At 39.9% G+C, this 27224-nt stretch overlaps 1 protein-coding gene and 1 long non-coding RNA gene across 4 annotated transcripts in view; both read left to right on the top strand.

Moving 5' to 3' along the window:
* Positions 1-27224, top strand: part of NKAIN3 (sodium/potassium transporting ATPase interacting 3) — a 508687-nt gene that overhangs the window by 181943 nt on the left and 299520 nt on the right. The window lies entirely within an intron of this gene.
* On the top strand, positions 13984-22048 carry LOC120396599. Its single transcript, XR_005593245.1, has 3 exons — positions 13984-13998; positions 18379-18535; positions 18628-22048. It is a non-coding gene; the product is annotated as an uncharacterized LOC120396599 (long non-coding RNA).

Raw genomic sequence — 27224 nt, forward strand, 5'->3', positions numbered from 1 at the left:
AGGTAACAAATACTCCAGGTAAATTATGCACAACTTTAATACACACTCCCTTCTCTCATTTTATAGGCCAAAATGCTGTCTTTTTAGGGCTTTTTGGAAAGTGTTATACAGTGTTAAACCTCAGAGCTACTGTATGTAAAACCCTGAATGTAGTTATTAATAACAGCTTCCAGTAAGAAGAGTGTACTACACAATTCCTAATAATAGACAAAAAATAATATAAACAGTATTTGGAATATAGGTGGTATATCTACTGGTGTTCCTGATACACCACTTTGTTGTTGTTACTGTTACATATATTTCAATGCAAGGTTTCATTATAATATGTATGCTTCTATACGTTAGTGCACACACATACACACATTCCCCTCTGATCTTTTTCTCAGAGATGATTTCTCAGTCTTTACAGTGTAGCTGTAATATTTTTTGTTTCACTTGAATTCTTCAAAGCTTAAGAAGACTGGTAGAAGCTCGGTTCTTTTACAAACCACTTCAAAGCCTTGTCAGCAAACAAAAGTCTGAGCATCCATGTAGCTAGCAGCATTTCAGTCCATGGGTTAGTCTCATCAGTTTCGGGTGAGATGGGAAATAGGTAGCCTGGTGAAGGTATTGGAGTGAGCATATAAAATACCCATCTGTTGTATTTCTATGAGGCTCTCACTCTATAGGATCCTGTGTCCCCATTACCTTTTCCCCATAAGTCCAGCTAAGTCAGCTAAGGTGCCACAAACCATTACCTCACTGAGATATACCCCTGTTCTCTCTTTAATTAAGAGGGGGGTGAGGGATAACTCAGTGGTTTGAGTATTGGCCTGCTAAACCTAGGGTTGTGAGTTCAATCCTTGAGGGATCTGAGGCAAAATCAATACTTGGTCCTGCTAGTGAAGGCAGGGTGCTGGACTCAATGACCTTTCAGGGTCCCTTCCAATTCTATGAGATAGGTATATCTTCATATATATGTATATAGTCCCAATTTAAAGCAGCTAGCTAGTAACTCAATGAAATGTCCATAGGCTTTGTAGCTTCTAAGAGTGACAGATGCTCACAGCTCTCCCACAACAGTGGACTACACATTATGCTAATGGGAAACTTCCCTAGTAAATATAAATGGAATAACACTAACCTATATCCAAAATGGTACAGGTACTGGGTCCCAACCCTGACAGCAGACACATCTCTTAGTCCTGCTTCAATCAGTCACAGGACTGTCTTTTAACTCTTGTGCTTATTTCCTTACCCAGCATCCAAACTCTGATTGGCTCAGCTCTAAGATGATCATTTGTGTGTGGCCCACCAGATTGCTTGCCCTTAATTGGAGTGTTCAGATACAACAACTGAGCATGCCTAGTAACCACATCATTCAGATATTTTTGGGCCTTTCTTGCCTTGTCCTTCCTCCCTGCACAGGTGCAGAGACACAGTGTGCAAACAAAAATCCATGTCCTCTCCACTGCTTCTCGCCCTTTCTTTGGGCTTAAATATCAAATGCTGTAGTATAATCTTTTAGCATGTGAATTACAAATGCAAATATAAGTGCTAGCTATTATTAATTATACTTTACATTTATTATGCCTTTTATTCAAGAATCACAATTAATTTTTATTAATAAAGTCCTTCAACATGATCTTAACTTATGGAAAATGATCCTTGATTGACCAAGACATCAGTACACTTACATATGTACTGTTATATCTTTGTATTTTTTCCAATGTATACTTTATTATACACTTCTGAGATACAGACTAAAATATATAATCTATGCATGAGTCAGGTCATGTGAGTAGCAAGGATGGAAATGCAGATCTGCTCCATTAGAATGATTACTAGTCATGTTGTACTTCCTTCATATGTTTTGTGGCAAATTGCCAGGACTACTATGATGGGTCTCACGCTTTCTTTTCGGGGGTGGGGGAGAATCAGGACACCATTTCTTGCCCCTGAACTGGGATATTAACTGCCCCACTAGTGTCCCAGAGGAGGAAAGTGGAGAGGGAGGGACCCAGGCCCACCCTCTACTCCAGGTCCCAGCCCAGGGGCCCTAGGGATAGTGGTAAACCACTTGAACTAGCGGTTCCTTCCCCGGGTTACTTCCCTCTCCTACCCTTCAGCTTGTGGGGGCTTCCTGCCCCCCCCCCCGCCAGGTGTCTCTTTACCTAGGGTCTTGGTCTTCTTAGCCCCCTGCAGCACTTCTCCAAACTTTCCTCTGCTTCCCTCCAAACTGCTCTCTGCTCCAACTCCAATCCCCTCTGTTTCTACTCCTTCAAACTGTTCTCTGCTCCAACACCTTCCCCTGTCTGATTGAAGCAGGGGGTTTATATCAGGTGATTGGCTTCAGGTGCTCTAATTAATCTATAGCAAACTTTCTTCCTTCCAAAGGGAATAAGGCTCTGTTCTAACACTCTCCTGCTACCCTCTGGCCATGCTGTATCACAGTTTGTATATTAGGTATGTTTGTGCAGTTAGAATAGCAATAAGGTGCTGTGGGTTGTTGTTTTTTTGTTTACACAGAAGAGTGCCTTATTCAAGTGTTAAGGCCAGTTTAAAAAATCACTTTATAATCAAACTCATAACTGTAAACCTATCTGCTGGATTTCTACTGCCATTTGTTTATTTTTTTGAGGAGTATTACTTATTCAGGGTGAAAATAATTCAAACAGAGCGGACCTATATCACTAAGTCTCACTTAAGATATTAAAACAGAACTTAAGTACTACTTAGACCATTGCACAGATCTTCTGTATTGGAATTGATTTCAAACTCAGTTGAAACAGTAATGGGCGTCTGCAATGCAGACTTTTAGACAGGTGTCTGGGATGTTATCCTACTTCATATTTGGGCCCATCTGATTATACTGGCAATTTTGACATCTGCAATTTTTTCAGCATGTAACTTGGAAAAGTATAATAATTATTTTTTAGACTGTGCTATCATGGCTGTGAAAAATGCTTATTTCACAGGACACGTACAATATATGGTAACAATTTTGTCATCAGGCTAACATTTCTTTCTAATAATGCCATAAAAGAATATGTGTCAATGTCAGAAAAATGGAAGGACTGGAGAAAACAAGCAAGCACGCTGCTACAGTCAGTTGGAATTATGGATTTTACAATACGCTTTGATATTTTGTCTTGTGATATTAATGATTCAGTCTCTTTTTTTCACTTGCTATTAAGAAGCTGAATATAAGGAAAAATTGATCTAGAGTAGAGACGTCTATTTCCTTCAGACTTTACTGATGGAAAAAAGTCTATTAGTTTTCTGTTTTGAATGGAAGCATTTCTTACATGCTGTCTCATAGTTAGCAGAATTGGTTATGTTGCAGGAGCATTGTACTTAAAATATTATAAAATGCCAGAGTTTAGTGGGCATCATTATGGTTATGCTCTATCATGCATAAATTTTGTAGGAAGCTTTATTAAATTTAACAGGAAAGTGTATCGTCGAGTTCATTAAAGTTGTAAGGGCCTTAAAATTATTCCCTTAAACAGCATAACTTTCTCTTAATACCATATGTGAAAAAATCAAATCCAAACCTTGACAGTCTTCTTCAGTTTTTTGTCTGCCTGTCCATGGTATCTAGGGACCTTACCTGAATTTGTACTTTGACTCTGCTCTATAGTGTAGACAGCAGGGTTTACAAAGATGTTTCAACTTAACTATCAAGCAAAGGTTGAAGATTCAGAGGGAGGCAAATGAATGTAAAATGTTTTAAGGTCACAGAGTAGCAATGACCTTTTAGATTCCTTCAACAAATAACTATTGTCCATTGTCCTTTACAGGTGCACCTGCAGATGTACAAAGCATGTCTAGTGTTTTTCAACAGCCAGTTAGAGCAACAATACAGAGACAACTCAATCACTGGCATAACAGTATGTTAATGGCATGTTTTGCTGATAGATAATGTTTGTTCTTAAGTTAAGACAAACACATTAAGACTTTCCATATCTTGGAACAGTTATATAATATTTACAGTTTACCCTTCTTAGGACCCAATCCAGACAGAATCTCTTCAACACTGGAGTTTAGCATTCAGAAAGGTCTACAAGATAACAATGTTGAGAAACTGAAATGAGATTGAGTTCAGTTTGAATCTTAATTAACTCAGAAAACCAATTTCCATGTAATGCCATTGGAAGTTGAAGCAAATCAGACATGCTAATAATAAAATAAACAAAGGGGACAAAAAAACCCCATAAAAATGTGGTTTAACACAGCTGTGGTTCATTCAACTTTCATTGTCAACATTAGAGGAGGGAAAGGATAGTGCCTGTGGTAGGCAATCTAATTTGACTTGTTAGGTTAAACTTTTGGGAGTAGCATTAATAATGATGGTTTAATCTATTTCCAAAGATTGAGGCTATGAGGTCACTCCTCAAATTGTCTCCTTGCAGAGGGAAGTAATTTTTAAAATACTCATGGACTCTGAACAGATAAAGAGTAGAGACTGAGCAGTGGGGAATAGGAAAAAGGACATTTAAGAAAATAAGATTTCTGATCACAGATTCTTATAGGTTTTCCTTTTGAGCCTCTAATGCCCTATATAAAACTGCACTATAATATCCCAGGGTGGGAGAGGTTTTAGTAGGAGTTGCCATAAGAAAATGAATTGTATATGATATACTTTAATTTGAGAGAAAAGCCAGTATGAACGCGTGGGGGCGATCCTTAGCCGTGTGAACTTCAACGGAGTGATAACAATTTACGCCTGCTGTCCCACAGGACCTAATTCTTCTCTCATTTACACTGGTTTTACACATGCATAACTACTTTTGGATTCAAAGGCATTATTCTTGATTTACCCCTGGGTATGCCAGAGCAAAATCAGGTCACCTTCTCCTTGCCATGTTGGAACCAAATTTATTCTTAACATCACTGTCCTATAAGCACAAGAAGTCCGAGTCTTAGAATTCTGCTTCCACAAGGTTAAAAAATATAGGCTCTGCTTAAGGTAAGAAGTGAGTAGTGAGTGACATTTTAGTGAGAGACAAATGAGCCAACAACAGCATACCTATACTTCTGGGCTCCATTCGGTTGCTCATTTTGAATGTCCCTAAGGCTTGTCCTATGCAAATCCCAAATCACCTGCTCTGGTTTAGTTGCGGTTGTTTTTCTGTGACTCAGATTTTTGCTTTTAGATCTTTGTTTCTAAGGCTGTACCTCCTGCTAGGTTATAAACTTAAGTAACTCACAGTACAAAATCTTAAATAATTTATACACAGTCTTTTGGCACTCTTGTCTGTTTTAATTCAAGCTCATTCACATTTTATTATGTTTGCTTAAGGTCTGGACATTATACCTTTCAGACTTTGAGGTACAAAGATTGTGTTATTTCTCATGCAGGAGGGAAGAATATCATAGTTAGAAAAATCTAAGCACTTAAAAATATGAAAATGACCAGTTCTTCTTCGAGTGCTGTCCCTATGGGAACTCCACTTTAGCTATTCATGCGCCTCTGCACTCATAATCAGAGATTTGTGGTAGCAGTGCCCGGTTGGGTTGCACATGCGTGGTCCCCGTCTCTCACTATTTCAGGCGGTTAACTGACACTGTGCGACCAACTCCCCCCCGCCCCAGTTCCTTCTCTACCGTCTTTGGCTTCAAGTCAGATCACTTAGCAGCACCTTGCTACTTAGTTCTTTCTAGCCTATTTACTACCATTATTTAGTTAGAATAGTTGGCTAGTTTTTCTTTGTCCCCATCACCTTGTTTAAAAAGAAATATATTATTTGTATTATTATTATTCTCCTCGTTAGAAGCTAGGTTTCAGTTCGCCCTTTAGAATAGTCGGCCTTTCTGGGGGGCAAAAGCTTTTCCTGATGGGAATGCCCAGTTCCCCGGGCTTTAAACATTGACTCACCTGCAGGATCTCCATACCAGTTTCGGACAGACACACTCAGTGTGTTCACTGTCTAAGCGAAACACATATAACACAGACGTGTCCTCACTGCCACAAGTTAACTGCCTGAACAAGAAAGGCTAGAGATTTACAACTAAAACTCCTCATGGAGAAGTCTCTCAGACCAGCATCTAAGCCTGAAGCCCAGATCCCACCTGGACAAATCTCACCAATCATGGCCCCGTTTGGTTCAATTTTGAATTCTTATGGATTGATTTAAGGAATAACTCAGCCAAATGGCAGTGAATTGAAAAATGAACGTTCCCTGAAAGGGGTACAGTAACTCCGATTATTGATTCCTTCCCAGTATGTGGCCCAATGTGGGTCACTTAGGAAATGAGGCCAAAGTGAACAAATTATTAACCTTCAGGTTGAGCAGCTCTGTTGGTTTTATTTCCAAAGACACTAATTAACCCTTGTAGTGTTAGGCGATTGTAACAGTGTAAAACCACTCAAACTTATGGCATTTCTGCAGCATGCCAAAATAGGTCTCCAGGACTTACAGGTTGTTTTGCTTTCCTTTTTAAAGGCTTTCAGCATAACAACTGTGATATTTAAACTCTTTTATTCTAAAGAGTACTTCCTTCATTCTGTCTAAAGCTTAGCCTGCTCCATGCTTACTACCAAGCACATCTTGACATTTTGAAAATGAACACAGGTCCCTAGAGGACATGCAATGTACTCAGGTTTAACAGATGCTCGAGAGAGTGATGTATACAGTCATATTAAAAATGTATTAATTGCACATCAGGATTAACACCGACTGAAGGTTTGCTGAAAACAAAGCCCACACAATAGCAATCCATTACTTTGCACCTCTGCCTTCATGGAGAACCACTGCAGGAAAAAGGTGAATGAGCCCATATAATTTCTTCAATCAGCATAGGCTTCATAATTCCACCTGCGAGCTGTCAAGGAGTCAGACCGAGCTTTAATGGAGAGCTGTGTACTGAGAATTCTGCCACAAAGCCTCCTAATGAGTGTTGATTACATTAAAAATTGCTTGCTAGGGATGGCATACTTAAGTGTGAATTATAGCCATTGTAAAGTTAAAATTCTGAAAGGAATAAATATTGAGGAAAAATGAACAAAGACTTGGATAGTGAGGATAGTCACAAAATGTGCATTTAAATCTGCCAAGAGATTATTTGCAGTGACTGCAGCTTTTCCGGTTTTTAGGTCCCCATAAGCTCATTTCTCAATACCAGAAATACTGCCAAATAACACAAGACCAGATTCTGCTTTCACTGATATCAATAACTTCATTGGCTTATACAGTGGAAGGGCGAGTGGGCCTAATTCATTTGGCCCAGTATCTCTGAAACAGAATGGTTTAGCTCTAGGGTTCGATCAAGTTGGACAACTCTTCCCAGCTCTCTGATTGGCTAAGCATATGAAAAAGAACTTTAATTAAAAAAAAATTCTGATTGGCCACCAGTAAAGGTAATGGGCCCAATCAAAACTTGCCTCAATTTGTTTAATACATGTGGCAGTCTGTGAATAGACTGTACCTTTTCCTTTTACTGGGTAAGCCTACAGACATATTACTTCCAAATGAGGTATCCCTTCTTGTTTTATAGTGATGAATTTGCCCAAGGGTTACTCACCTTATTCTTTGATTTGTGGTTTAAAAGACTCTTTATATGGCAGTCTGAATGGTTGGACTGAAACAGAATCCTTTCAGTACATATGCTGTCCTGTTCCTAAATTAACAGATTTATTTGGGCATAAGCTTCTTGGGTAAAAAACCCACTTCTTCAGATGCATTTGATTGCATTTGAAGAATTCATTTTTTTATCCACGAAAGCTTATGCCCAAATAAATCCATTAGTCTTTAAGGTGCCACCGGACTCCTCGTTGTTTTTGTGGATACAGACTAACACGGCTACCTCTCTGATACTTAACATAAGAACATAAGAAACACTAGAAAAGCTGGACGAGCACAAGTCCATGGGGCTAGATGCACTGCAGCCGAGGGTGCTAAAGGAGTTGGTGGATGTGATTACAGAGCCATTGGCCTTTATATTTGAAAACTCATGGCAATTGGGGGAGGTCCCGGATGACTGGAAAAAGGCTAATGTAGTGCCCATCTTTAAAAAAGAGAAGGAGGAGGATCTGGGGAACTACAGGCCACCTCAGTCCTTGGAAAAATCATGGAGCAGGTCCTCAAGGAATCAATTCTGAAGCACTTAGAGGAGAAGAAAGTGATCCGGAACAGTCAGCATGAACTCACCAAGGGCAAGTCATGCCTGACTAACCTAATTGCCTTCTATGACGAGATAACTGGCTCTGTGAATGAGGGGAAAGCAGTGGATGTGTTATTCCTTGACGTTAGCAAAGCTTTTGATACATTCTCCCATAGTATTCTTGCCAGCAAGTTAAATAAGTATGGGCTGGATGAATGGACTATAAGGTGGATAGAAAGCTGGCTAGATCGTCGGGCTCAACGGGTAGTGATCAATGGCTCCATGTCTAATTGGCAGCTGGGATCAAGTGGAGTGCCCCAAGGGTCGGTCCTGTGGCCGGTTTTGTTCAATATCTTCATTAATGATCTGGAAGATGGCGTGGACTGCACTCTCAGCAAGTTTGCAGATGACACTAAACTGGGAGGAGTGGTAGATACGTTGGAGGGTAGGAAAAGGATACAGAGGGACCTTGACAAATTAGAGGATTGGGCCAAAAGAAATCTGATGAGGTTCAACAACGACAAGTGCAGAGTCCTGCCCTTAGGATGGAAGAATCCCATTCACTGCTACAGACTAGGGACCGAATGGCTAGGCAGCAGTGCTGCAGAAAAGGACCTAGGGGTTACAGTGGATGAGAATGGATATGAGTCAACAGTGTGCCCTTGTTGCCAAGAAGGCTAATGGCATTTTCGGCTGTATAAGTAGGGGCATTGCCAGCAGATCGAGGGACATGATCATTCCCCTCTATTCGACATCGGTGAGGACACATCTGGAGTACTGTGTCCAGTTTTGGGCCCCACACTACGAGAAGGAAAAATTTGAAAGAGTACAGCGGAAGACAAGAAAAATGATTAGGGGGCTGGAGCACATGACTTATGAGAGGAGGCTGAGGGAACTGGGATTGTTTAGTCTGCAGATGAGAAGAATGAGGGGGGATTTGATAGCTGCTTTCAACTACCTGAAAGGGGGTTCCAAAGAGGATGGATCTAGACTGCTCTCAGTGGTAGCAGATGACAGAACAAGGAGTAATGGTCTCAAGTTGCAGTGGGGGAGGTTTAGGTTGGATATTAGGAAAACCTTTTTCATTAGAAGGGTGGTGAAGCACTGGAATGGGTTACCTATGGAGGTGGTGGAATGTCCTTCCTTAGAGGTTTTTAAGGTCAGGCTTGACAAAGCCCTGGCTGGGATGATTTAGTTGGGGATTGGTCCTGCTTTGAGCAGGGGGTTGGACTAGATGACCTCCTGAGGTCCCTTCCAACCTTGATAGTCTATGATTCTATGATAAGAATGGCCCTATTGGATCAGACCAAAGGTCCACCTAGCCTAGTATCCTGTCTTCTGACAGTGGCCAGTGCCAGGTGCCCCAGAGAGAATGAACAGAACAGGTGATCCATCCCCTGTTGCTCATTCCCAGCTTCTGGCAAACAGAGGTTAGGGACACCATTCCTGCCCATCCTGGTAATAGCAATTGATGGACCTATACTCCATGAATTTATCTAGTTCTTTTTTGAACCCTGTTATGGTCTTGGCCTTCACAACATCCTCAGGCAAGGAATTCTACAGTTTGACTGTGCATTGTGTGAATAAATACTTCCTTTTATTTGTTTTAAACCTGTTGCCTATTAATTTTATTTGGTGACCCCTACTTCTTATGTTATGAGAAGTAGTAAACAACACTTCCTTACCTACTTTCTCTACACCAGCCATGATTTTATAGAACTCAATCATATCTCCCCTTAGCCGTCTCTTTTCCAAGCTGAAAAGTTCCAGTCTTATTAATCTCTCCTTATACAGAAGCCTTTCCATACCCCTACACGTTTTTGTTGCCCTTTTTTAATTCCAATGTATCTTTTTTGAGATTGCGTGACCACATCTGCACACAGTATTCAAGATGTGGACATACCATGGATTTATATAGAGGCAACATGATATTTTCTGTCCTATCTATCCCTTTCTTAATTATTCCCTGTGTTCTGTTCGCTTTTTTGACTGCCACTGCACATTGAATGAATGTTTTCAGAGAACTATCCACAATGACTCCAAGATCTGTTTCTTGAGTGGTAACAGCTAATTTAGACCCTATCATTTTATATGTATAGTTGGGATTATGCTTACCAATGTGCATTCCTTTGCATTTATCAACATTAAATTTCATCAGCCATTTTGTTGCCCGGTCACCCAGTTTTGAGAGTTCCTTTTGTAGCTCTTCGCAGTCTGCCTGAATCTTAACTATCTTTAGTAATTTTGTATCATCTGGAAATTTTGCCACCTCACCATTTACCCCTTTTCCCAGATCATTTATGAATATGTTGAATAGGACTGGTCCAGAACAGACCCCTGGGGACACCACTATTAACCTCTCTCCATTCTGAAAACTGACCATTTATACCTACCCTTTGTTTCCTATCTTTTAACCAGTTACCAGTCCATGAGAGCACCTTCCCTCTTATCCCGTGGCAGCTTACTTTGCGAAAGAGCTTTTGGTGAGGGACCTTGTCAAAGGCTTTCTGAAAATCTAAGTACACTATATCCACTAGATCCCCTTGGTCAACATGCTTGTTGACCCCCTCAAAGAATTCTAGTAGATTGGTGAGGCATGATTTCCCTTTACTAAACCCATGTTGACTCTTCCTCAACAAATTATGTTTATCTATATGTCTGACAATATTTTTCCTTATTATAGTTTCACCCAGTTTGCCCAGTACTGAAGTCAGGATTACAGGCCTGTAATTGCCGGGATCACTTCTGGAGATCCCTTTTTAAAAATCGGTGTCACACTAGCTATCCTCCAGTCATCTGGTACAGAAGTTGATTTAAATGATAGGTTACAGACTACAGTTAGTAGTTCTTCAATTTCACATCTGAGTTCCTTCAGAACTCTTGGGTGAATAACATCTGGTCCTGGTGACTTATTGCTGTTTAATTTATCAATTTTTTCCAAAACCTCCTCTAATCATACCTCAATCTGGGACAATTCCTCAGATCTGTCACCTAGAAAGAATAGCTCAGGTTTGGGAATCTCCCTCACATCCTCAGCTGTGAAGAGTGATGCAAAGAATTCATTTAGTTTCTCCGCAATGGCCTTATCGTCCCTGAGTGCTCCTTTAGCACCTTGATCATCCAGTGACCCCACTGGTTGTTTAGCAGGCTCCTGCTTCTGTAGTACTTAAAAAAAATTGCTATTACTTTTTTACTTTTTGGCTAACTGTTTCTCAAATTCTTTATTGGCCTTCCTAATTGTATTTTTACACTTAATTTGCCAGTGCTTATGCTCCGTTCTATTTTCCTCAGTAGGATTTAAGTTCCACTTTTTAAAGGATGCCTTTTTGCTTCTCACTGCTTCTTTTACTTTGTTGTTTAGCCATGGTGGCTCTTTTTTGGGTCTCTTACTATGTTTTTTAATTTGGGGTATACATTTAAGTTGAACCTCTATTGTGATGTCTTTAAAAAGTTTCCATGCAGCTTGCAGAGATTCACTTTTGGCACTGTACCCTTTAATTTCTATTTAACTAACCTTTTCATTTTTGTGTAGTTCCCCTTTCTGAAATTAAATGCTACAGTGTTGGGCTGCTGTGGTTTTTTTCCTGCCACATGGATATTAAATTTAATTATATTATGGTCACTATTACCAAGCGTTCCAGCTATATTCACCTCTTGGACCAGATCCTGTGCTCCACTTAGGACTAAATCAAGAATTGCCTCTCCTCTGGTGGGTTCCAGGACCATCAGCTCCAAGAAGCATGTAAGGTGTCAAGAAACTTTATCTCTGCATCCCATCCTGAGGTGACATGTACTCAGTAAATATGGGGATAATTGAAATCTCTCATTATTATTATTATTGAGTTTTTAATTTTAATAGCCTCTCTAATCTCCCTGAGCTTTTCACAGTCACTATCACCATCCTGGTCAGGTGGTTGGTAATATATCCCTACCGCTATATTCTTATTATTAGAACATGGAATTTCTATCCATAGAGATTCTGTGGTACAGTTTGATTCATTTAAGATTTTTACTTCATTTTATTCTACGCTTTCTTTCACATAGATTGTGAGTCTTTGGATTTAGATACTTCCTTAGTAAATGCTTTTTGACATTTTACTGCATTTCAACTGAAATAACAGAGAAAAAGTAGTAGCAGTAGTAGTATAATTCAAAAATATGACTCTAAAGTCCACACAGTTGTACATCTCATACTGTTAAATATATTTATTTTAACAGCAGTTATTTATAATTCATGCCGTTCACCCGTCTATGAATTCATCTATCATATACAACAGAGTGGGTGTCTGGAAGTAGTTGTTTCTCTTGGACTGTGTCACATGGATTAATAGAAATACAGGACAAGATTGTTGGGCAGATTCATCCACAAGTTCAATTAATATGGAAATAAAACAAGTAGCTAGGAAGGAAAATGGAAACAATAGCCATCTATAGTGAGAACTTTTTTACAATACATATTTTCCTTTCTTGCTTAGCTCAAGTGATCTAATTGGCTAATAAGTGAAAAAAGATCAGAACATGGTAACTTCGTAAATGCTCAGTTTTATTGCTCCTGGGTCAAGTTTGTTACATTCTATAGTATGACACTTTCAAAAATCATCTCTGGGAGTATTTGTTATTTCCGTAAAGATGTTACAGAGCTAAGCTCATAGAGTAAATACACTGGACAAGACCAAGTGCCTAGGAATAATTTTTTTTTAAACTTAATATAGCAACTTTTGTTTCCATGGGTAGTATGATGAAAGGGAGTCTTATAAAGAGGGACCCATGTGACATCATTATAACACTTACTGTGATTTAGACTACATCCCAGTGTATGTCCTATATTCAAACATGTCAGCTCTTGAAAGCAGGTGTGATCTGCGTAGGGATGAGGGGACAACAGAAAAAATAACAGAGAAAAATGCAATGTGGTTATTTTTAAATTAACATAAAAAATTGAACATAAATATTTAAGATGTAATGCTAGAATTTTTAAAAACACATTTAGAATTATGTTAACTGAGAAAAGATAGATTAGCCTTCAAATATTCTTACAGATGCTATTGTCTTATATAAACAAATGTAAGTCAAATATTATATTACCCATTCCAGAAACCACTTAAAAGTTTATTCCAGATGTCAGCCTTAACATATAGACCCAAAGCTCTCTTTTCCTCACCCAGCATTGGTCATAAATATATATTTTAAATATGGATTACAAATGGAGATGGGTGAATAACTGATTTTTTTTCAGTTTGCTGGTAGTTCCAAAAAATAAAAATAAAAAATTCAGTTCAGTTCAAACTGAATTGAAAAAGTACAAACATTTGCATGAACTGAAAAAAAATCAATTTTGGGCCAAATGAAACAGGTTTTCTTCAACTCAAAATGGATTTTTGTGCCATTTTAAAGGGGCTAGATTCACAAACTAGTATTCACAAAATAGTAAAGTATTATAAGTTCCCTCCTTATAATACTTTAACTTCTTATGTCTGGCCTAACATCCTTTTGGCCAAGATGAACTTTACTTTGTAACATGAGGTTAATTTTAGTGGCTTAGTCACTCAATAAAACATCTTTGGGGACAAGTTACAGGTCAGCTTATAGCAATTGCCCTTTATTCTCAGAATATTGTAGGGTCTGAAAAGTCAGAAGAACTTCACAGCTAGGTCAATATTTCCTTAACAAAGTAAATAAATGGACCACATCTCATAGAGTCTTCTGTAATATTACCTGGCTTCTCTTTTGTACCCAGAGCAGTTAGTGCTGAATCCTACATTAATTACACAAAACACAACCTTCTCCTTCTCAAGAGGGCTACACATTATCATTATAGACTTCTACAAAATTCTTAAATTACATATATTGCTAATTCCAGGTTCTGGATTCACTTCTCCTTCTGTGGGGGTAAACCATCATACCTCGCCAAAGGTGAGCCAGTGACTATCTTGTACAATCTGGTACTAATGAATTTGCATATGGAAGTTAAATAAAGTTAGCAGGTACCTAGGGAATTGTGCTTTTAAAAAAGATGATTTCTAGGCATTAATGTAGACCCATTAATTCTTGACTAGTCTAATTTATAACTGGCAATCTTACATCCCCAGAAGTATAAGATTTAGACTAGGTTCAGTGATGCAACATTGATCTACGGGAATAGTGGACATTTAAGGGTGGATTTTCCATTCCATAGACAATTTCTTGTGCCTGACGTCTCAAAAAGTTTTTTGCTGTTTGCTAACATGTGGAATTGGTGCTAGGGTACAGAAATTTTAATTCCTAAGTCAGTGGTTCAAATCCAGGTCAAGTGTTTAGTGAATTAAAATGTTGGCAATATGACATTTGTATGGTGACATTTATGAAATGAGACAGCAATTTTAATTCATTTCCCTATGGCTAGATAGCCCTATCACAAAATCCATCATAATAATTAGTGCCTTTGTTGGCAATTCTGGGACAAAGTCAAGTTAATGAATTATTTCAGCTAATAAGTGTCTTCCTACTTCCTGACAGGTGTGCACTGCAGCTGATTGTGCTGCTACCAGTTATATTGGTAAACAGAGGACTTTTAATGTAAGTCCCAACATTCAATGTATAATTAATTTCCAATGGAAAAAGAGGAAAAAAAGTTTGTACTACTATTTTCATTAGAGTAGATCTAATCTAATCTAATCTAATCTAATCTACCTGGATTTCATTAAAGCATTTGATACAATTCCACATGGGAAATTTTTCATTATATTGGAGAAGATGGATATTAATGCAAGAATTGAAAGGTGGGTACGGAACTGGTTAAAGGGGAGACTACAACAGTTCATGCTAAAAGGTGAACTGTCAGGCTGGAGGGTGGTTACTAGTGGAGTTCCTCAAGGATCAGTCTTAGGACCAATCTTATTTAACATTTTCATGAATTACCTTGTACAAAAAGTGGGAGTGTGTTAATAAAATTTGCTGATGACACAATGTTGGGAGGTATTGCCAATATGGAGGAGGATCAGAATATCATACAAAAATTTTGATATCCTTGACTACTGGAGTAATAGAAATGGAATGAAATAGTGCGAAGTGCAAGGTTATGCACTTAGGGACTAACGAGAAGAGTTTTTCCTATAAGCTGGGGACATATCATTTGGAAGTGACAGAAGAAAAGAAAGACATAGGTGCATTGGTCAATCTCAGGATGATTATAAGCTGCAATACCATGAAAAAAGGTGAGGTATTTCCAGAAGAGAAAGGAGAATGTTATTACCATTGTACAAGGCCCCGGTGAGACCTCATCTTGAATATTGTGTGTAGTTCTTATCTGCCATGTTTAAGAAAAATCAATTCAGCCTGGAACAGGTGCAGAGAAGGGCTACTAGGATGATCAAAGGAATGAAGAGCCAACCTTGTGAGAGAAGACTTAAGGAGCTTGGCTTGTTCAGCCCAACAGAACAAATGATGAGGGGAGATATGATTGCTTTCTAGAAAAACAATAGAGGGATAAACACTGGGGAGGAAGAGATGTCATTTAAGGGACAAATGGATATAAACTGCCCATCAATAAGTTTAGGTTTGAAATTAGATGAAGGTTTCTAACCATCAGAGGAGTGAAGTTTGAATCAGCCTTCCAAGTGGAGTAGTGAGGGCAAAAGTTGTTATTTGTTGTAAAACTGAGCCTGATAAGTTTATGGAGAGGACGATATGATGAGATTGTCTACAATGGCGTATTGCCCATCTGTGTCTGCTATTAGCAAATATCTATAATGGTTGGATGTGGTACACTGGAGGGGGAGGACTCCGAGTTAGTAACAGAATTCTTTCCCAGGTGTCTGGCTGGTGGGTCTCACCCACATGCTCAGGATCTAATTGATTGCCATATTGGGTGTCGGGAAGGAATTTTCGCCCAGGTCAGACTGGCAGAGATCCTGGGTTTGTTTGTTTGTTTGCCTTCCTCTGCAGCTTGGGGCACTTGAACTAGAGGAAATGGTGGATTCTCTGTAACTTGAAGTCTTTAAATCAAGATTTGAAGATTTCAGTAACTGAGCCAGAGTTTATTGTCCTATTGTAGGTGTGGTAGAAGAGATTCTGTGGCCTGCAATGTGCAGGAGGTCAGACTAGATGATCATGATGGTCATTTCTGGCCCTAAAGTGTGTGAGCCTATGAGTAGGACTTAGAGGATCATCAGGAGTCAAGGTCCTCATATGCTATGCACTTAAGACAAATGTAATTAAAAAAAAATCCCTGCCCCAAAGAACATGCAATATTAATACTGACAGTAATGTATAACTGAAGAAATTAAAGGCACAGAGTAAAAGCTGACAGAGCAGATGGGTGTTCTGTCCACTTCTTTATGGACACTGAGATTGACATTGTTCCAAGATGACAGGTATCAATGAACATGGTGATCTCCAATACCTAGTTTTTATGTGAACTTTTACAATGTTTATTTTTGCAAGATTATTCTGTTGTTTTCAAGATAGACTAGAGATAGAAGTCTATCACTGGGAGAAGATAAGCAGAAATATTACATTTTTCAAAAAAGGGGAAAACAAATGGCATAATAATTTTATGTATTTAACACTGAAGCAATTATTGATTTTACAGTGAGAATAAGCTCAATAGTGTTTTCTGGTCAGAATACAATTATATGAGAATTCAACTTTAAAATGATCTAAGAGTTATGTGTGGTGTTTGTATAACTTTTTTTGTTACCGTGAAGATTTATACAGCTCTTCCCTGGATAATGTGGAATGAGAAATTAATGCTGTCTGCATGTTTCCTGAACAATAAGAAACCAATGCAACAATACAAATCTCTGGCTTGCAATCCTTGATTACATACATTTCAAAGGGGCATTTATAAAGGCTGCAGTTATTACCAATGATTTTCATGTTACCAATGAGTTTATTTACTTTTCTTGCTAACGGCGGTTATTGGGTTGCATCAACCACTAAAGAGAAGGAAGGTTCCTCTGAAACACCAGAAAGGGGGTCGTTTGAGAAAAAGTCTTTGGACTGGGTGTGGGGAGAGAATACTAAACACTGCAGCATGAGAGATGAAAGCCATGAGCATGAAGCTGGGCCCACTGAAGCCAGTGGAAGCTTTGCTATTGATTCCGATGGGCAGAGGCTCACTCTCCACAGGAATAAGGCTTTCATAGCTGGTGACTCTCAGTTCTGTGCTGTGGATGTGGAGTAGGTCAGCCATGGTTTAAGAGTTGAGTGGTTTGGAATATTGCTTGTGCTGCTACTGCATGTAACACATCAGGCCAAATCCGCAGACGTCACTCATGCAAAACTTTCTGGTAGCTAGTAGTTTCCCCTGAGTAAAGACTTTTGGATTTTTCACTTTTTAACGTACACTGCTTTCATTATAATGCTTTCTTTATTAGGATTCCATTGTATTAATACCATTACAGAAATAGTATTACTAGGATTTCCATTGTTCAATAATTGTCCCCTTATGATTTATACTGGTTCAGTTAATACCTGCTTGAACAGAAAATATTCAAACCATTCCAATAATCTTGTATTTGAACACTGTCAGATAGACTGAAAATTAGCTGAAGACCTACTAACAACAGGTAATGTTAAACAGCGGAGTATAGAGTTACAAGGAGCTGTCTAGTTTTGCTGCAGACTCTGTTATGTCTCCACTTGTTTAATATTTTCATTAATGGTCTAGGGAGAAAAGAGATGGAGCATACTAATGAAATTAACAGATAATTAGTTAAGTTGGGAGGAAATGTAAACAGCAATTAAGATAGAAAATTAACACAGAGGGAGTTAGAAATGTTATGAATATTGGTGACTGACAAAGTAAGATTCAGATTAGAAAAATACAAAACTATACACACTGGGATAGGGAAATTAATAGTTTTGATTCCAAATTGTCTGGGACAACATGTAATTCTATGAGCAAGTTAGTGATAGAAAGGTAAGGGAAGTGTCATTTGATTAGTGGTTATCTACAGAATCATAATTTCAATGATGCTACCCTCTGTATTGTGGCAGTAGGGGACTCACTGCCTTCCACACCCATCTCCAAATCCTCTAGTCATTGGGAATTTTGATTGGGTTGCATCGAGTATCATTCAAAAGCCCTTTCTCCCATGAAAACAATGGTACCAAAACGTAACAAACCTAGAACTATTATGCAGATATGTATTCAAGGAAATATTCAAATATCAATTTTTTGAATTATACTTTAAGAAAGGCAGGTCAAACATGTAACCCTCACAAAGTTAAATTGTGGCCCTTGACTGACGGCACTGTGTGATCAGTTAATGCTCAGAACAAGATACCTGATTAATTTTTTTAATGTTACAGACTACTATAAATCAAGTTGATTTGCCATCATTGGCAAAAGAAAGAAGCTGTTCAATGGTATTGATCATCCGCTTTGTTTACTGTGCCAGAAGAGTTATGAGGCACTGGTTAAGATGCCAGCATCCAGCCAGAAATTGCTGGAATCCATCCACAAATGGTATGCATATAGTTACATAACATAATTAATTACAATCTCAAAGTAATTTATTACAAAAACCTTGTTTTTACTTTGGTCTTGATCATTTTTAGGCATCAATGGGGAGACGAAGAGTACCAGCTAGTAGCTGAATCTTTGGAGGATACTCTGGAGGACTTGGTTAAACACAATGCTCTGTGTCATCTTACATGCTAGAAGAAGTGCACCCATAAGCTGAATTTAGCAAGGCTGGAAACGAAGTACATTGAGCATTACCAAGAAGTTGAATGGGCCAGGAAAAGTGCCAGCTGTGGGAGACTTGACTTATACTGGGTCCCATGGCATGCATTTTGAGAAGAACACCTGCTTCTTCTGTGGTAAGCTGGAAGCCTGAAGGTATCCATTAAGCACAGTTTCAATACATGAAACTGGTGAGAAACTATGAAGCAGTCACTCTTATTAAGAACATTGCATCGAAAATAAAGTGGGTAAATTGACCCAAAAGACCCACAGGTATAGGCCATTGCATACCACATCGAGTCCCACTCTAAGAATGTGATGCATCAAAAGGTAAAAGCAACAGAAACAATTACTGATTTTACTACTGCAAACTGTGCAACTCATCTGGAGTTCATAAATTGCCTAGCAGAGGCTCTAATGATTGGGAAAGTGGTGGTGATGGCTGATGCAGAGGATAAGTACAGGAAAATATGTGCTTTGAAAGGGATTGAAGAGGAACAAATGCTTAGCAGAAAGACTCTTAAAACATTTATTGAAGATTAACTGTGGGATAGGGACATAATTTGTATCAGTCCTATCCACAGAAATGAATCTCAGCACATATCCTTAAAAGCTGCAAAAGACATGGTGCTATAAAAACCAGAAGAAAGTGCTGATATCAACAATAAATTGTAGACACGGTGTGCAGCTACTACATTTTTATGGAAAAGGATTTGTTCCCAGAACACATGGGAGTTTCAGGCATACATAGCTAATGCCAAACCTGAAAAAATGACTCCATGTGATCTGTTCTACTTCTTTAAGAGGTGTATCTGTGGTCACAGTGACTTCAGCAGCAGCAAATCTAACAGTAAGCAAGTGGAGCACCAGGCTGCCATTTTATTGCAAAGCCTCATGTACAAGTGCTTGAGTGAAGGGTAGGTTTCCAACACCTACACGACAACTGTATGACATACGTATGATCTATCACTACCGGTGGCTGTTGGTTTAACAATTCATTCCAAAATCCATAGCAATTTCCTCATGTAGCATATGCATATCAGCCACTCCTCCACTGACTACAACAAAATACTCTACTTGGAAACTGAAATTGCTAATGAGGTTCTCCACTGCATGGAACTGAAAGAAGAGTTTTATCTTCCCCCAGACCTAATCAAAGGTAGGTTTATATTTTGTGCTCCCAATAACTTAGATTTCCTTGAAGACACAGCATGCTACAGTAATGGTCTGCTATCAGAAGCATATTAATGAGGACCAGTCCCAGTCTCAAATGCAGTCTGGACCAGCAAAGAACCATTCCGTGAAGGAGCTTTCTGACTCCCTTACTTTCCTACCAATGGCCAGAAATTCTGAAGCCAAGAAGTCCAGTTTTCCATGAAGCACCAGTTAAATTCACTATAGTAGAGCTTTCTACATTCACTAATCTTGACCTTACTTGGTTATGGTGGGATACACTCCAGAGGCAAAAACCCATGAGTATGGCTTCAGATGAAGAACAAGAAGACATATCCTCAAGTGATCTGGACCCCCCAGGACATGCCATACCACATGATTTCAGAGTAAATGTACATTCCAACATGGTCAGCCTTTAACTTGGCACTACATGAAGTACCAGACTGAATGACCCCTGTATGCATACTGCCAGTCATACATGCTAGCCCCACTGATAACTCAGTTCTCTCAGAAAAATTAATATCAATAAGGGATGCATTTATACCTGCTATAAAGATGGCAAATTATCGAGCAGTGGGATGGCTCTGTGAGTGCATCCAAAACTACCCTCATCTACCAAGAATCAATGGATCTGGGAGGAAGGACTGATCACACCAGTTATGTGTGAAATACCATGCACTTCTGAATCAGTCCTTCAGATAATCAAATGCTTGTGTGCAAATACCAGAAGCTCACCACCCTACAAATGTTTGGCCAGCAGCCTGCCTTGTTTGGAAATATGCAATTGCAGAGCAAATGAGGACCAGTGTGACAATGTGTCTAGCAGTAGAACCCTAGATGGAGTTGACGCTGATGATGACTTTGGTGAATAAATGTTTTCAGTCCTACATGTCAAGGAAAACTTTTCTAGGATTACCAAAGATCAATGTCTTTTATGTGAGCAATACATCTCCGGGTTAACGTATAATGTTTAAAAATGTTGATTTTTATATATTTTCTTTACCGGGGCACATACCTGCAGGGCCGGCTCTAACTTTTTTGCCTCCCCAAGCAAAAAAAAGAGCGCCGCCCTGCCGTAAGACACCTTCATGAGCGCCATGCTGCCGAACCCCCCCCAGTGCCACGCTGTGGAAACCCCCTCCTCCCTGAGCGCCGTGCCACACCCAGCGCTGCACCGCTGAAGCCCCCGCTCCCTTGAGTGCCACACCGCCCAAGGCCCCGCCCACCCGAAGCCCCAGCCCCCTCGAGCATCACGCCGCCTGAAGCCCCCACCCCCCCAAGTGCCACGCCACCCAAGCCCCCGCCCCTGCCAAGCACCATGCCACCCAAGCCGCCGCACCACCGAAACATCCCTCCCCCCCGAGCGCTGCCTGGCCGAAACAAAAACAAACAAACAAACAAAACCCTCCAGCGCCACCTCACTGACCCAAAAAAAACAACAACAAAAAAACCGAGCACTGCCCCTCCCCAAGGTGCCGCCCCAAGCATGTGCTTGGTCGGCTGGTGCCTGGAGCCAGCCCTGCATACCTGCTTTGCATTCACATCTGGTTATCTATGTAGTTAAATTGAGTATGTGCAATGTTATGGGTGCAACTGAGTGGACCTATTTTAAATAGGTTTATTACTATACAGCCTAAAGTAGCAGAGCCATATTTTACGGTTAAGGAATGGTCTGGTGGCTAAACTAGACAACTAGGTGTCAGGAGAATTATATTCTATTCCTGGCTCTGCCACAGACATTTTGGTATGATCTAAGATAAAATGCTTACTCTGGTGAACGCTATTTGCCTACCCCCTAGAGATGTTGTGAGAATAAATTCATTAATGTTTAAGTGCTCTGAGATCCTTGGATGGAAAGTGCATTTAAGAGCAAAGTATCAAATTCTAACCCATAGAAAAACAGAGGTTTATATTGAACATAGGCTGGAAAATGTTTTGAACTGAAACTTTTATTTTGTTTCTTGAAAAATGACATTTCAAAATTTTGAATTTTTGAGATCATAAATTTAATTCCACCCCCTTTTCCCCCTTTTCCACTGGGAGCAATAAAATAATCATTGTCAAGATTCCCCCCGCCACACACACACACTTTCTTCTCTCTTTTTCCATTCTGTAACTTTTCAAAACCAAATCAAAGTAAAACATTCAATTCAAATCCGAATGAAATAAAATTTTAATTATATTTTGTTTTGAAATTTTCTGGTGAAAACTTAAAAATTCTAACAAAAAAAATTGTGAGTGAATATTTCTTATGGGGATAAAAGAGCTTTTTTGACCAGCTCTAAGTCATAGCACAATGGGGCCATGATCCTGATTTGGGCCTATCAACACTGCCAGAACACAAATCTTCTTCATATAGCTGATGTAAATGTAGAGCAACAACTATAAGTTTACTTTTAGATGGTTAAGCCAGATAATTGTGTCTGGAGTAGCAAAGTGTGTTGCTGTGATGCCTCCTTTGTATTTGTGAATCGGGCATTTAGTTGTTATATGTTCCCTGATCTGTTCTGGGTGACCACAGTTGCACACCAGAGAGTCTTTAATTTTCCATTTGTGCAGCAAGTATCTGCATCTGCCATGGTTTGTGTGGTTGTGGTTTGGGTTGTCCATGAGCTTCATGGGAGATCAAAGCCAGGGATCTTCTGTGCCAGGTCTTGCATGAGGTGTCTATTTGTGGCTTCTTGTGAACTCCATTTGGCTTTCCAAGCTTCATCAGGGTTGAAGTTGCATTGTTCAAAGTTAAATGCCTGGGTCCAAAAGGGCTTACGCAACTTCAAGCCGTGGTGAGAGATATTGTTAAGGTCTTGGTGAATGGGAAGACATTCTTGTTCCATCCATTCACCACGATGCTGCAACCCTTTGGGAATTCTGGAGGATCATGGAAAATAAATGTCTCCTCATCCACCAAGACCTTAACAACACGAATAATAAATAAGTTGAGGTGAAAGAAGAATACCTCTTGGCCTAGTGCATTGGTACAAAGTAGCTGGGCAGCTATCCCTCTGCCATGGCTACTACCACAACCCATGTTCAGCACCTAACAGGATGGAGCCCTAAATGATCAAATCTTTGAAGCTACCAAATCAGTTCCGCAGGGATGCAAAAAAATGAGTGGGTGTGAGAAAATCAACTTGTCCACACACATCAGAGGACTTGCTTGTGCATTTTTTCACATGCCCATTTGAAATTGTAGACCAGTTCTCAAATGATAACTGTGTTTTGATCTTATTTTTTTGCAAGCCTGTCCAATATCTGAGAGTTTACTCTGTGTGGCAGCTTTTACAATCTTGGATGATATCTGAGGGGTATCTGTGTGGCACCTGTCAGAAGCTGCAAACTGACTGTGTGGAACCTTTTTTACAGTATGTCAGTTCTAATACCATGTGATATCTGCAAATGGGTGTGCCATATAGTATCTCACTCTGACCTAGAAAAGATGCTGCACAAAACTCAGTTATTTTATAGCTATTTGAATATATAGCGGTGTACTTTACAATCCTATCTCACTTTTAGGTAGGCAACTCCATGCTCTGGATGTCCCTAAGCCTCTGACACTGGAGAACAGGGGCAGGATCTCTCAATAATTACCATTCTGTTCATTTCCTCTAAAGCACCTGGAATTGGCCAAAGTTGGAAGACAGGATACTGGGCTAGCTAGACCATAGGGCTGACCCAGTAGGGCTGCTGTTATGCTCTTATCTGCTTGGCAGAACTTGATTTTTATTTTATAATTTTGACTGATAATGTTGATGTTTGGTCTTAAGCATTTTTTAAATTTTTATCAATTTAATTTTTCACAGTTGTGGAAAGTAATGGTGGCAGGGGCTCAGACAATTATTTAATGAAAGTAGACACTGAGGTATAAAAAGGTAAAGCTCTATAAGCCATTAAAACACAAACTGTTAACATCACTAACAGGATCAGCACCTGCCTCTTGTGAACCCCGTTCTCCCCCAGTCAAGTGTGAGCCCGCTGTTTCTTAGTTTTTGGAACAAGGTGATACCCGCCTCTCATGAGCACCCTCCTACCCCAGCCAATGGTTTCTTCAGCAGGGCTTCAGTGACTCAGCCCTCCGATCAAATCACACACACTGTCTCTAGGTGGAACAGAATGAACGAACCCCTTCTGAGGTATACAGTCTTTACCTTGTGCCAAGGCTTCCTTCTTGGAGACGCTGTCCTCTATAACAGTCCAACAGGGCCCATCGCAGTACCCTTCATTGGTGTATCTTTTTCGGCAACTCCCTCCAGGCTCAGTCTTTAACCAGACTGACAGGGCCCATTGCAGTACTCTCCCTTGGTCTGGCTAGGTTCTGGGCTCAGTCCCTGCTTGATCCCTGAAGTCACCTAAGAGCTCCTTCTTTGCTCTCCCTCCTCCCCCCAGTCTTCAGCAGCCCTCCCAGGGCTCAACCCTGCCTGCACTGAACTGTCCATGGTCCTGCTGCTCTTCCTCCCAGCAAGAAACCTGGTCCTCTCTCTTCCAGCTTCAGGCAGCAACTGACTACTCTGTCTCTGCTGCTTCTTTTTATATGGCCCTCCTGGCTCCTGATTCACCACTCCAGAAGCCTCTCTGATTGGCTGCTTCTCCTACAGCCACTCTAGGCCACCTGGAGGACTTCTCCTCTACTCTTTTCTGGAGCAGAGTCAGGCAGGGCCAGCAGGGAGCCTCCGGACCTAGTCCACCCTGTCACAATCACACATCAAAGTATGCAAAAGCCTGGCCTGGAGTGTCAGCTGCTGGATCTGGAGCCCAAACTGTACTTTGTTCAGCATTACGAACATTTCAGAGTTACAGACAACCTCCATTCCCGAGGTATTGGTAACTCTGAGGTTCTACTGTATGTGTACTTTGAGTTGGCAGCTGAACTTAGAAATGAACAAAAGAGCTTCTGGAGAAGATCTGAGATGAATAGGGAGAACATTGCTGGATAAATGGAGAGTTCTACTGCATAACACCATCTATCTTCTCTATATACTGCACGCTAAAAGGCAGCAACACAGCTAATTGGAGTGTGGCTGGCAATATGAAGGTAAAGGCAGATAATAGCAAGATCCATGGATGGTAAGGAGGGGAATAGATAAAGTTTGTAGTAACACCATAGGCACACTGCTAAATCGATAGAGGTTGCCACAGAGGTCACTATAGGGAGAGAAGCCAGATGGTGGAGAGTTGTGCGGGGGGAGAAGTAGCAAAATAATTCATCATAACATAAATTATGTAGAAATTAAAATATGCGGGACAATGTTAACCATTTATATACATTTGTGATTAAAATGCATAAAAGTGGCAAATATGTAGTGTATGATAATCGTATGTACTTCTTGATTTATCAAAGTGTCTTTATAAAGTGGCATTTCCTTATTCCTAAATATTTGGTTTTATGGTGCTGATTATGCATTAATTCATCATCTGTGATCAGATTTAGACTGCTAGCAAAAATACCCTGAGGCTTGATAGACACTATTTCATATCTCAAGCAATATCACACCATTTTCCAAATTAGGTCAACAAGTGAAACAGCCAAGGGATTGACTTCACTGTCCATCTTCCTCTCAAAGCAGAGCATCAGTTTTGTTAAAGAATGCTAATATACTTATAATTAGCTCAATTCTGCAGGATGCTGAGCATAGAATGCCATTTGCTTCTATTGACAACTTTCTAGGAAGCACTCAGTACCTTGCAGCGCTGAATCCTCCATATACAGCTCAATAAATTCTTTATCAGGCACTTTGGAAGTCAATGAGAGTTTTGTCATTGGTTTCAACAAGTGCAGGATCAGACCCTAATAACACATGCAAAAGAGAAGGATGTAAGCTGGGGCATTGTTTTTCTATCTTGCTGAACCTCTTTCTCTAGCTATGTGCTTCTGTATTTGTCCAAGGATACCCTCTGCCTCAGAATTCCCATTATTTTTAACAGGTTACAGGCTGTTCTTATACATTCATATGAGATATAAATTCTCTTTTAGCTTCTCTCTCTCTCCCTAATTCCCTCCCTCACATTCCCTATTTGGGAGAATGAGGAGCTGTTCATAGGTGATTAAGTTTACTTCTTTGCTCTGTGAGTATACTGTGCTAGAATACAGAGTAGCACCTTTATAGCCAGATTTTGTAAAATCCTTCTTATTACAGTCAGTATAAGAATGCTCTTTACAACCCTTATATCTAAAGTTCCAAAGTAATAGGATTAAAATGTCAGCACATTGACACTAATCTGTGTATTAACATGGTACCTTGCTCTTGCCAGTTATGTAATAAGACTATAACTCGCATTTCTTGGAATTTAGTTCTCATTCCCACCCTCCCCGTGTTTTCCACAGAAAGTCTTCTGCAGAAAGCATTATAAAGTGTGGTTCTCAACAGTAAATTATTCGTAAGATAGACACCGTTGGTGAATTACTTCTGATAACACTGGGTCAAAATAATTTGTTGAGCTGTTGTTCAATCTCATCCTTTTGTACTCGGCAAAAAAAAAGAGGTTTAAAAAAGAACAGTTGCCCTACTTTTTGTTGATAGTGGCTGGCAGGACAGCTCATGGGATGCTGTGTGTGTGTCAAAGCTGCAGAATCAGATATCTGATACAAAATTTTGGTACTTGAAAATAACAAATGAAAAAGATGTGGTGCAAAGAACATGCCACAGATAATCATTTGCAGCCTCCAAAGAGCTAGCCTATGTCCATAAAAATTAGAGGATACCTGCTGGTGTCAGTCGGTCCAGATCCTCAATTATGCTTATCAGAATTTATGGGGTAACAGCAGACAGCAGGCTAACCTGTTGGAAGCATTAGATATTCTTTATTATGCTGAAGTATGGACAAAGGGAGTTTTAATTTTTTTCCCCAATGATGATGCACTAAATTATGCTGCCTTAGGTTGCATAGGTTCAGCTTATGTTCTTAACAATTGAAATTGATCAGTTCAATTATAACATAATGGACAACCTCACTTGTCTTGCTGCAGCAGATTGCACTGGGGGGGTTTCTCCTTCTTCCTGCTGGGAGGTGGGAGTGCCAACTGTTTCTTCCCTGCCCTCTTGAACTGCCTCAGAAGGGACAAGCCTGGCTGCCCGTGGAGAGGGAGGAAGAGCTGCAGGGAGGCAGAGAGGGAGAACAGATGAGGAAGATTGAAGTTAGAAATTTACTACTCCCCAGCTGGCTTGTCCTCAAATCAAAGGGCTGCGGCAGTGCTGCCAGAGTGTTGTAGCAATGCTTTCATTTACACGGGGGATGGAGGCCCAGAGGGCATCTGCTGACCTTTCTGCCCCTCATATCCTAAGCTAAATAAACCATGAGACTG

The sequence above is a fragment of the Mauremys reevesii genome, linkage group 2, assembly GCF_016161935.1.
Source record: "Mauremys reevesii isolate NIE-2019 linkage group 2, ASM1616193v1, whole genome shotgun sequence".
In the NCBI taxonomy this organism is placed as follows: Eukaryota; Metazoa; Chordata; order Testudines; family Geoemydidae; genus Mauremys; species Mauremys reevesii.